This window comes from Anomaloglossus baeobatrachus, chromosome 5, assembly GCF_048569485.1.
Source record: "Anomaloglossus baeobatrachus isolate aAnoBae1 chromosome 5, aAnoBae1.hap1, whole genome shotgun sequence".
In the NCBI taxonomy this organism is placed as follows: Eukaryota; Metazoa; Chordata; class Amphibia; order Anura; family Aromobatidae; genus Anomaloglossus; species Anomaloglossus baeobatrachus.
In genome coordinates this window covers 298,651,560-298,663,216 of record NC_134357.1, presented here as the reverse complement: position 1 = coordinate 298,663,216, position 11,657 = coordinate 298,651,560, and the positions used below count along the sequence as shown (strand labels likewise).

Genomic DNA, 11,657 nt, shown 5'->3' with positions numbered 1-11,657 from the left:
GCTCAAAGAATTGATCAATTTGCTAAAAATCTCATTTATATTACAGTACAGTTGGAATAAATCTGTGAATTTGCACTTTTAATATGATGCATGCCATTTTCAGATCGTGCTGGCTCCCCTCTTTCTCTGTTTGGTTGTAGTTATGCTACAAATGTCTGGTGGCTGGTCACCACCATGCTATGCACGCCTGATTTTGTTTTGCAATATATTCCTCCTGTTGGTAGCTGTTCACATTCAGTTGCCTCACCCTTTCCACAGGCATTGCTAATTAAGCACCATACTTGGATCTGGCCCGCCTTTATCAATGGTTGCTGTCTGGCACTGGGTCAGTTCTGATAAAGTCCTGGTATGTATAGAGCTTGCTCCACATGCTGGGACCTGGGCTGGCCTCTATCCACAATTGCCTTTTTTGCAACATAGAAGCAGTTTATATATACAGGTTACAGGTATGTGTGCTCCATTATGTTTCTGCTTTTAACTTTATCTAGGAGGCCGCATGGCACATGAAATACAGAATATAGTGTAGGACCCCCCTATTGAGATTTGCCGTGACGTTGGCAGGGGTGGCTCAAAGAATTGATCAATTATTTGCTAAAAATCTCATTTATATTACAGTACAGTTGGAATAAATCTGTGAATTTGCACTTTTAATATGATGCATGCCATTTTCAGATCGTGCTGGCTCCCCTCTTTTTCTGTATATACAGTATATATATAAACACACAAACATACATATATGCATAAACCCACACACATACATAAATATATATATATCCCCACCTACACAACACATATACAGTACATACATATTCTGTGTATATACTATCTTTGTCCACCCCATTCATCAGGGAGGGAGGGCGGGACCTTCAGCAGTGGTGCCTACGTGCCAATTGCAGGCCACCCCTTTTACCTCATCCTATATACATTCCTACAAATCCCCTGACCACACCTCCCTAAACTACCTCCCCTTAAAGTATCAAACCCCAGCACAGCCCAGCTTGCTCTGCTTTTAACCTTTTGCTTGCCCTCCAAAGCTGAGTCATGGGTCACTCTGCCCATAGCTCTGCTTAGGGCTCCATTCTTCCTTGCTGAGAGGGACAAATAGTCTGGGGAAACAAATCCCCCATCAACTAGTCAAAGGGTTCAACTGCATATGATTAACAGGTATATGGGAACTCCAGTCATTCAACTGGGTGCCTTTGACTGCTGTGACCAGCACTGATTGGGTTAATTGCGTCCCATGCAAGCTCTCCTCCCCCTTGCTTAATGTGGTCCAATGGGATTCTCCCCCCCCCTCTACCTTTCCTCCTCCTTATATTCCCAGTGTCCAGCTTGTCCGGTCTCTCCTTGCTGTTGCAAGACCCGGAGGCAGCTGTGTCGCTGTGCACCTGGAGAGAGTGAGTAATGGCAGACGATCTAACCGCTGCCATCCTGGAGCGCATCAGGAGGGAAGGGGATGCATGGCTGTCATCCCTTGTTGTTAGCCAGCGTCCCGTCCTTCCTGACAATATAGCTCCTGCCCCTGTGTCCATCCCTGCCAGCAGGCGGTCAGTGCGGCGCGCTCGCCCCCCTTTGCGCTTAAGCCCTGATCATGCACCCCAGCGCTGTGCGCAGTGTTCCCGGTCCCCAGGACCCCCTTCACAATCTCGGCGCTCATGCCGTACTGTAGCCCCCTCTTCAGCCCCAGGCGCGCCCCCTTCAGCCTCAGACGCGCCCCCTCCAGCCCCAGTCGTGCCCTCTGCAGCCCCGGCACCGCCTACCTGTCAGTTGAGGAGCGCGGTAGCCGCGCCCCCAGCTCACACTCCCAGCCCTGCTTCTCTGTTTCAACGGCCGCAGCTCCGTGAACACCCGCCCACTTACCCGGCCACGCCTACACAGCGGTCACGTGGGACGCGACCCGCTCTTTTTCAAAATATACAGTTTCACCAAGCACCATTACCCCCTCCCACCTGTCAGTCACTAAGCGCGGTGGCCGCACCTCCTGTTTGTCACCCCGAGGTAGCGGCGCCGCCATCTTCTGGTACTGCTTACAACAGCACCTGCATTAACCCCCTCACTGCCCAAGCCCTCCTGCACTACCCCCCTCCATTGCCAGCTGCTATAATGGGAGCACAAGCCAGTTCTAGTGGATCCTCCAGTGAGGTCCATGTTTCTCAGCCTCAGGTGGTTACTGAGGCTGTTACTACAAACCCCCCTATGTTAAATGCAGCCATGGCCTCCGCTCCTGCTGCCATTAACCCCCATAACCCCCCCCCTCCTTGGCTGCTTACATGCTGCTCCCCTACTATCCTTACTTCCACAACCCCCTTTATTAACCCCTTACCTGCCTGCACTGCCCCCTGCTGGTACGGCTGCTACCATCCTACCCCGAGCCACTGATCCCGAACGTGCGGGTGCTGGATCCCCGTCACGCCGTCATCACCATCGTGGTTGTGGTACCCGCTCCGCACGATCCTCCTCCGCTTCTTCCTCGCCATCTCGCACCGCTGGCCGGCGTCGCCCGCGTAGCCGGGTTCATGGTAGTCGGAGCAGCCGTTCGCGACGTCACAGGGCTTCAGGCAGGAGCCATCGTTCAAGATCTTCCCGGTGGCGCTCGCCTTCTTCTTCTGACAATTCGTCATGGTCATCAGAGAGTCCACGCCGCAGCGAGGGTCGTAGGTCTCATCGGTCGTCTCGCCAGAATAGAGCTGAAGTGGACCTGCCGATGTCACCTGCCCCAACCCAGCCTCCTCAGATTCCTCAAGGAAGTGGTGAGTACGATTATTCTGGGGCTTGGGGGAATAATCCGTCGATCATTGCTATTTTAAAAGCCCTTACCGCTCAGGTTCAACCCCATGGGCCTAATAAGGTTCATATTAACCCCTCACATTTCAATCAATTTACTCAAAAAACCCCACCGGTGCGTGCTGACATACACAAGGATGCATTCTTCTGTGGTGTTTCGCCCCTTGGCTCTCACTTAGACCAGGAAACAATAGAAAAAATTTGGGCTAATGACTATGTAGATATCTGGTCCCTGGTGTCTACTGATCAGCATGCGGTCGATAAGGAGCGCAGAGCGGGCGATAAACCTTTTGAACGTAGACCGAAGGTTGCCCGTACCATGAACAATTGGCTTCAGGCCTTTGCGGTTCTAGGCTGTGTCATGGGGCAGAAACACCCTGAGCGATGTTCCGAGTTATTCATTTACTTAGACTCCATTTATAATTCATATAAAGCCCATGGTGGTTCGGCCTGGTGGAAGTATGATGAGGAGTTTCGCAGGCGTCTGGCACTCCCACCACACTTAGGTTGGGGTGTAAAGGCGACTGATTCGTGGCTTCGCCTTATGTTAGCGCAAAAACATGCAGCCCCCTTTCACTCAGCGGCCCCTGCCCATACAGCCGGATCAGGGCCAGCGGCCCTTCGCAGGCCCGGCTGCTGCTGGTTATACAATGAGGGTCACTGCAGATTTTTCGGACTCTGTAAGTATAAGCATGAGTGCTCAGCCTGTGGAGGTTCCCATGCGGCGGTCACATGCAATCGCCCACCCTGAAAATTGCCTTCAAAGTCTTCACAACAATCCGAAGCCAAGGACCCCGGTGAGCGTAGCCGCGATGGGGCCTTGGCTCGACCGTTACCCCAATAAAGACGCAGGTTCCCAATTGCGTTTCGGTTTCACTTTTGGTTTTTTCATCCCCTTTCAATTTTCCAAGAGCCCTGTTTTTGCAACCAATTTAAAATCCGCAAAGGAAGCACCTCTTGTGCTGCAAGAAAAGCTGCAGCACGAAGTTTTGATGGGTAGGATCATTGGCCACTTTCCTGATATCCCCTTTTTCAATTTGCGTGTTTCTCCTTTGGGCGTTGTCCCAAAGAAAGAAGCGGGCAAGTTTCGCTTAATCCATCATTTATCTCACCCCAAGGGTTCTTCAGTGAATGATGGGATTTCTGAAGCGGATGCATCTGTCTCGTACGTTTCTTTTGACAGAGCTGTCACCCTACTGAAGGAGGCGGGGCCAGGGGCGTTGATGGCTAAGTCTGACATTGAGTCGGCCTTTCGCCTTCTGCCAGTGCACCCGGATTGTTACCACCTCCTAGGGCTTTCCGTGGACGGTTTTTACTATTATGACACCTGCCTCCCCATGGGTTGTTCTATCTCTTGCCATTACTTTGAACTTTTCAGCTCCTTTCTAGAATGGGTCCTCAGGTTTGAAACGGGAATCCGATCGGTCATTCACTACCTCGACGATTTTTTGTTTGTTGGCCCTCGGGATTCCCAGGCCTGCTCAACCCTTTTGGATTCTTTTCGTTCACTTATGTCTGTTTTCGGTGTCCCCCTTTCCGCCGATAAAACTATTGGTCCCGTAACTTCGCTGTCTTTTCTGGGGATTGAAATTGATTCTGTTGGTATGTTTTTTCGCCTCCCACAGGAGAAGGTTGCTAAACTCCTTGAGCTCATACAAGGTTTTTGTTCGGTTCGCAGCGTTACACTCAGGCAAATGCATGACCAGCTGAGGGAGGATTCTCCGGTCATGATGTCTGTGTAACCAAACCCCCTTATCCTCTAAAATTAAACACACGGACTGCATGCGACTTGGTTCAAATGGCCACAGCAGCCTTTTTATTGCCTATTGTTTTACAGACTAGTACCTTAGGGACGCCGTCCAACGGGCGACCCAAAACAACCACATAACGGTAACAATAGACAATAACATTTACAATACCCCCCGGGGTAGGCCCAGTCCACTACTACTACTCCCCCTGTCCCCGGCCGCAACACACCGACCCAGAGACGAGGTGCCAATCACCCACGGATTGACCCCCACACTTTGGCAGAACCCCGTGCCTGCCACATCCCGGAAACCGAGAGCCACCATACCAAGACAATGACTCCCGGTCCAGCCACCAATCACTTCCAAACCTCTGGACCAGACCTACCCCCACCGCTACTGTGACAAAAGGTATCCCAACTACCCAAAAACATCTCCCACATGACAACACAAAGGGAGGGTGGGCGGGGATCGTTCGGCGTCCGGAAACAGAAGAGGAGGTAACTCCTTCCTCTCCCAGCTAACCCTTTCCCTGCTCCTCCTCTTCCTCCCCGGCTAAAACCATCCCCCAAAGCCATATTAGGCATATACCACTGTCCCTATTAACCCATCACTCCCTACCTCCCCCTTGGTCATGTCGCCCCTCCCCCCAAGTGGGTCCGTGGCTTTCTGTCTTTGCTTGGGCTCTTAGTTTTTGCTTGCCGTGTAATGCCCATGGGCAGGATTTTCTCCAGGCGTTTATCCCTTTCCACCAAGGGTATGCGCCTTCCCCATCACAGGATTCGTATAACACCCCCTCTTCGTTCGGATCTTATGGTTTGGAGAGAATTCCTACTGCCCTATAATTGCCAGACCTACTTCCAGACACCAGAGGTTTTTAATGACAAATTACCCCTTTTTTCTGATGCGGTGGCATCCTCTGGTTTCGGGGTTATTTTTGGTGATCAGTGGTGTGCGGAGCCATGGCCTGCACGCTGGCACAGCTCCGCAGTCACAAGTAATGATACTCTCCTTGAGCTTTTTCCCATTGTGACGGCTGTCGCCATTTGGGGCCCTGAGCTCCGCAATAGAAAAATATGTTTCTGTTCTGATAATTTGAGTGTCGTCCATGGTATTAATTTTTTGACATCTTCTTCCCTCCCGGTTATTAGGCTTATCAGATTTCTGGTATTGAAATGTTTGTTTTTAAATATCTTACTGCGTGCCCGCCATGTTCCTGGCGTTCATAATGCTTGTGCTAACTCTCTTTCTCGCTTTCAGTGGCAGACATTCAGAGAGCTATCCCCTTCAGCCCAGTTGGAAGGTTTTCCGTGCCCATCGTACCTGTGGGATCTGCTGGAGCCCAATTGATGCCGTTAATAAGATCTTCGGTGACGCAATCAACCTGGCTAGTCTACGGTAAGGCATGGTCTGAATGGTCTAGTTTTGCCAGTGATAAGCCGGTTGTGTCTTGTGATGCTAGTCGTCTGGAGGTCACATGTGTTTATTTACTCCACCTCTTCCAGACAGGCGTTTCAGGTTCTGTTGCGCAGCATCGCCTCGCAGGCGTGTCCTTTCATTTTCGTCTTCTTGGCTGGCCGGATGTTACTAAAGTATTTTTTGTCCGCCAGGTGATCAAAGGTTGGAAGAGAAGCAGAGTCTTGGTAGAGAGCAGGCACCCTATTTCTATTGTTTTGTTGCAGCGCTTGATTGCAGTGATCCCCCGCCTTTGCTCTTCCCCCTTTGAATCTGCGCTTTTTTCAGCTGCGTTCGCTTTGGCGTTTTTTGGCGCACTCCGTATTGGTGAGCTGGTTCCTTTGTCGAGGAATAAACCTGGTGGTTTGCGTTTTGACGACGTTTCTTACTGCGACGGGGGCCTGCTTATTCGCATAAGGAAGTCCAAAACTGACCCTGCGCCCTGCGAGCGTTGGGTCTTGGGTTCCTCTGTACGCCATTCAGGGCCCAGTTTGCCCTAGAACATTGGTCGCTACATATCTTTCCTTTCGGCGCGCCGGTTTTTGCTTTTTCTCCCATGAAGATGGATCCCCCTCACACGTTTTTAGTTTTTGTCCATTTTTCGGAAGTGCTTGCGCAATCTAAGCTTACGGCCGGCGGAATTCGGTACTCATTCCTTTAGAATTGGCGCTGCTACCGAGGCTGCTCGTGCAGGCCTCTCCAATCAGGATATTCAGAGGATTGATCGTTGGCGTTCTTCATGCTTTGCTCGCTATATTCGACCTGAGTTGTTACTGTTCTAATATGTGTTTCTTTATAGGTACAAACCCGGTGGTCTGCATATTGGGTCACTCTTATGTGTTTTGGGCGTCTCAGCGTGCGGAACAGCGTCCCGGTGGAAGATGCCTTGGCCTTCATGGAGTGGATGTGTTCTGGAAGGGTATTCGGGGCCTTACATGGCCTCAGGTGTTGCCAGAAGTGGTCTCGTTGTCCCGCACGGTTTCAGCTCCATTAATTCTCATTATTCATGCTGGTGGAAATGACCTTTGTTCTTTCCGCTTTGCTGAGCTGTGGACCATGATGCGTTCCGACCTCGAAAAATTCCACGGTTTTTTCTCGGAGCTTATCCTGGTCTGGTCGGAGATCATTCCGCGTGCCGTGTGGCAGGGTGCTCGGAATGCAGAGGCGGTGGAGCGTTCCAGACGCAACCTTAATGCCAGAATGACGCGGCTAGTTCGATTTAGAGGTGGCTTCGGCATTCGGCACAGACAGCTTGAGGGTAACAATTCGTCTCTCATGTTGCCTGACGGGGTGCACCTTAGCGACATAGGCCTTGACATTTTCCTTTCTGACCTACAGGATGGAATTGAGCAAGCCCTTCTCTTTCTGGGTGGGGGTCGGAGCACAGTATAAATACTCTGCTCCTCCTTGTCGGTCATGTAATGTTTACAAGGCTGATTTGCTGCTCTTCCGCCGGGAGTCCGGCTGGTGATTAATATTTGCACTGAGATGTGCATTGGCCTTTCGGCCCGTTATGAGAGTTTATAATGGTTTACAATTCAATGGCTGTGACCGACCTCCATCCAATAAAGGAGTGTTTTGTTAAATTATGGTGTGGTCTTTTTCTTGCATGGGACTGAGGGGTTTAGTTAAGAGGTTTATGGTTCGCAGCAGTCTATGGGCACTCCAGTCCTTCAACTGGGTGCCTTTGACTGCTGTGACCAGCACTGATTGGGTTAATTGCGTCCCATGCAAGCTCTCCTCCCCCTTGCTTAATGTGGTCCAATGGGATTCTCCCCCCCCCTCTACCTTTCCTCCTCCTTATATTCCCAGTGTCCAGCTTGTCCGGTCTCTCCTTGCTGTTGCAAGACCCGGAGGCAGCTGTCCCACCCTCCCTCCCTTGTTGCTTTACAGGTGAAGTTCCGTTTGTAATAAGTCACAGTGCGGTCATGTAATGTTTACAAGGCTGATTTGCTGCTCTTCCGCCGGGAGTCCGGCTGGTGATTAATATTTGCACTGAGATGTGCATTGGCCTTTCGGCCCGTTATGAGAGTTTATAATGGTTTACAATTCAATGGCTGTGACCGACCTCCATCCAATAAAGGAGTGTTTTGTTAAATTATGGTGTGGTCTTTTTCTTGCATGGGACTGAGGGGTTTAGTTAAGGGGTTTATGGTTCGCAGCAGTCTGTGTTCCCAATGTGAAAAACAAAGTTTTAACATGTACACAAAAACTGAACATCTAGATGACGCCTAAAGGAGATGATGAATGCAAATACCCTTTAAATCATGGGAGGTTTGTGAGACAATATTAAGGTAGGTTCATGTGACAGTATACAACATTATTAGAATTTCATCCAGAAAACTTGAACAATTTTTTTGTCTCTCGTCATCTGTGTGCTATCCGTATTTTTACAGCAGCAGTTAAAGTGATCCTATCAGGTGCAATATTTACACAAGACCACGAGCAGTATTGGGTGCATATTGCTAATCCCTGCCTAACTGTCCCTGTATCTAGTAGCACACATAAAGAGATCTTTGATGAGGATCTTTAAAGATCCTTTATGATATGCTAATGAGCTCAGGGACTAGTCGCAAGGGCATTGGTTCCTGCACTCATTCCGTTCTCTTAGCATGGCAGCACGCCCACAGAGGCATGCTAACATGCTAGTCAATGCAGCATCATCAGCGGTGAGGCGCGTACCTATGTCCGCTGTCACTCTTGATCCGAAGTCCCGAAACTTCTGGTCATGCGTACTAGACCTCTCTGAAGCTGGGACGCATACACTCGTCTTCATAGTGCGCATGAGCGGATGTGCCGGGCATTCAAAGCAGTGGTGACAGCAGACACAGGTACGCTCATTACCGTTCATGATGCTGCATTGAATAGCATGTTAGCATGCCCCTGTGGGCGTGCTAACATTCTAAGAGAGCGGAATGAGTGCAGGAACTAACGCACTTGCGACTAGTCCCTGCGCTCATTAGCATATGATAAAGGATCTTTAGAAATATTTTCCTAAAGATCTCTTTATCTATGCTAGTGTATTCAGGGACGGTTAGGCAGGGATTAGCAATATGCACCCAGAACTGCTAGTAGTTCTGGCTGCATATTGAACCTGACAGTTTCCCTTTAATAACAATTTGCAAGCCCATTTACAGTTTCCTATGTTAAAAAATTGCAGTCTTTCCTTAAAAAAACGGATGGCATACCATGGCTCCATATGGTATCTGATATTGTCTGCGCACCCATAGACTTGAATGGGTGAAGAAACAAGTGCATGTGCAATTCTTTATCATATGCAAATTCAGTCAGCGAAATGTATCACTATTGCACTGCACTATTGAATAAAATTGTTCTGTGTGCTGTCTGTTTTTGTCACTGACCGAAACTACGCTTGCATGAACTGACTATTATATTTAGCAATTCTCAGCCCCATCATGGGCCACGAGGTCACCAAACTAACAGCATCATTGGCTGATAGAACACCATTAGTTCGTCAGACCCTCAGTCATGTGAACCTTCCCTTAGATTGCACGCTTCCAGTAGTAAAAAACACGCAATAAAGCTGCACAGAGGTTTTCTTTACAGATAACACTGAACTCATAAAATACAGAAGTGACTATTTCTTCTCTGTGAAGCTTTCTAGTAAAGATTTCTCCATGTAATTCTAACACATAAGGTGTAATCCATTATGATCATCTAGAAAAGCAAACTGCTGAGTCACAATGATATCTCGATTTGAGCACAACTACTACTCTACCTCGCTGATGTTACCCACAGGGACTTCATTCTCTAAGTGTAAATGCTGATGAAAGTATTAGTGAGAATTCACTGGCACTGTCAATATTTCTTCCATAATTTGCAAATAAAAATAAATCTCAGTAAAGCCTGATGTAAAGGGAAGCGTCACTAGTGCAAAACAGCAATCAACATTTGATAAGGATTGTGTCAATCATCTATATATATAATTGCCTTATTCTGTCTGTCTGTCTTGCTCCAAAATGACGTCATTACAGTGACAATCGTCGCCACACCGCGCGTGCTAAAGAGCCTGCGACCAACGGCTTAGCTAACTGAACAGCCCGAACTACAGGCTGACAGGACAATGCCCGACACTTTTCCCTGCACCCACACGGATCCCCGACTCCCCGGTGAGTGCTGCACCCCCGGGAGCCCACACCGGCAACCCAGCCAACACATACCCACCGCTCGCCTCCGCCCCCCGCACACATTACCCCACTCGGCTCCACCCCACGCCCTGCGCATGTATACACTGAACACACACACACGAATAGTCACCTGTCCCCAGCCATGCAGTCCCCAGCACTGACGTCCTCAGCGCCATGGCCCCGCTCGGCTCCACCCCCCCACACTCCGCCCCCGCACACATTACCCCAGTCGGCTCCACCCCCCTCGCCCTCCGCATGTATACACTGAACATACACACACAAACACACACCTGGATAGTCACCTGTCCCCAGCCATGCAGTCCCCGGCACTGACATCCTCAGCGCCATAGCCCCACTCGGCTCCACCCCCCTGCACTCCACCCCCCGAATACATTACCCTGCAGGATGGGGGCACATGTCAGGATGGTGGCTGCACCACGATGGGGCTACATACCAGCATTGGGCCACATCACAGCATCAGCATATTTTTACTTAATGTTACACTGTTCATGGCCTTCTTTCATTACAAGCCATGGACATCATTAAACATAGACTCATCTATTAAAACTGTTCCTTCTGTTGTTTGCCATTTTAAAACCAATAAACAATTATAAGAATACTAAATTAAACCTAACCCATCCAGTCCATTCATTACCTTATTATTCAATCTGCTAACCTACATACACATTCTAGACTACCCGATACGTTAGAATCGGGCTATCTTCTAGTAAGATATAACTAGATAAATCAACAATCTTCCTTCTACGTTATGAACAGGAATTGGCCCAAAAAGATCAAAAGCGCATGGTGAGTCTCCCACAGGGGTTAACACTAGAAGTCCCGTCCACATGTCAGCGCATGTGCAGAAGCCTCCCATGGTGATGCCTCCTGTGAGTTCCACATGCCCACTCCTGTCAAACCACGGGGATGCGCGCATGCGCAACAGGTCTCCGGTCATGGGGAAGGTATTATGTGGCTGACATCTAGTGCTTGCTCAGTAGATACCAAGTGATTCTCAGCTATGTATATTTGAAGCTGTTCCATATCGGATATGACAAGTTATTTGGCTTTTCACCAATCACAGTTATGGATGTTAAAGAAAACAGCTGTAGGTCAAATTCTCATTCAAACCTTTTTGTGTCACTGTTTCCATTTTAAAGATCCACTGAGAATCTTTCTGTAAAAATTTGTGCCAATCTCCTTTCCTTACGTGTTCCCTTATTCGTTCCAGGACACAGAAAGATAAACAATCACTATCACCCTGGTGATATTCCCTAAGGTGCCGTGACAAGGGGGTGTCACGTGTGTGTCTTATATCACCCAAGTGTTCACTAATGAGTTTCCTGAATTCCCTCCTTGTTTTTCCAATGTACACACGTGGTCAAAATTGTTGGTACCCCTCGTTTACTGAAAGAAAAACCCATAATGGTCACAGCAATAACTTGAATCTGACAAAAGTAATAATAAATAAAAAACATCTATGAAAATGACCAAATGAAAGTCAGACATTTCAACCATGCTTCCA

The 11,657-nt window shown here is 48.9% G+C and overlaps 1 long non-coding RNA gene across 1 annotated transcript; it reads left to right on the top strand.

The window, feature by feature from the left end:
* Window positions 1-2,444: 2,444 nt before the first annotated feature.
* Window positions 2,445-8,082, top strand: LOC142310008 (uncharacterized). Its single transcript, XR_012754058.1, has 2 exons — window positions 2,445-2,750; window positions 5,790-8,082. It is a non-coding gene; the product is annotated as an uncharacterized LOC142310008 (long non-coding RNA).
* Window positions 8,083-11,657: the final 3,575 nt, after the last annotated feature.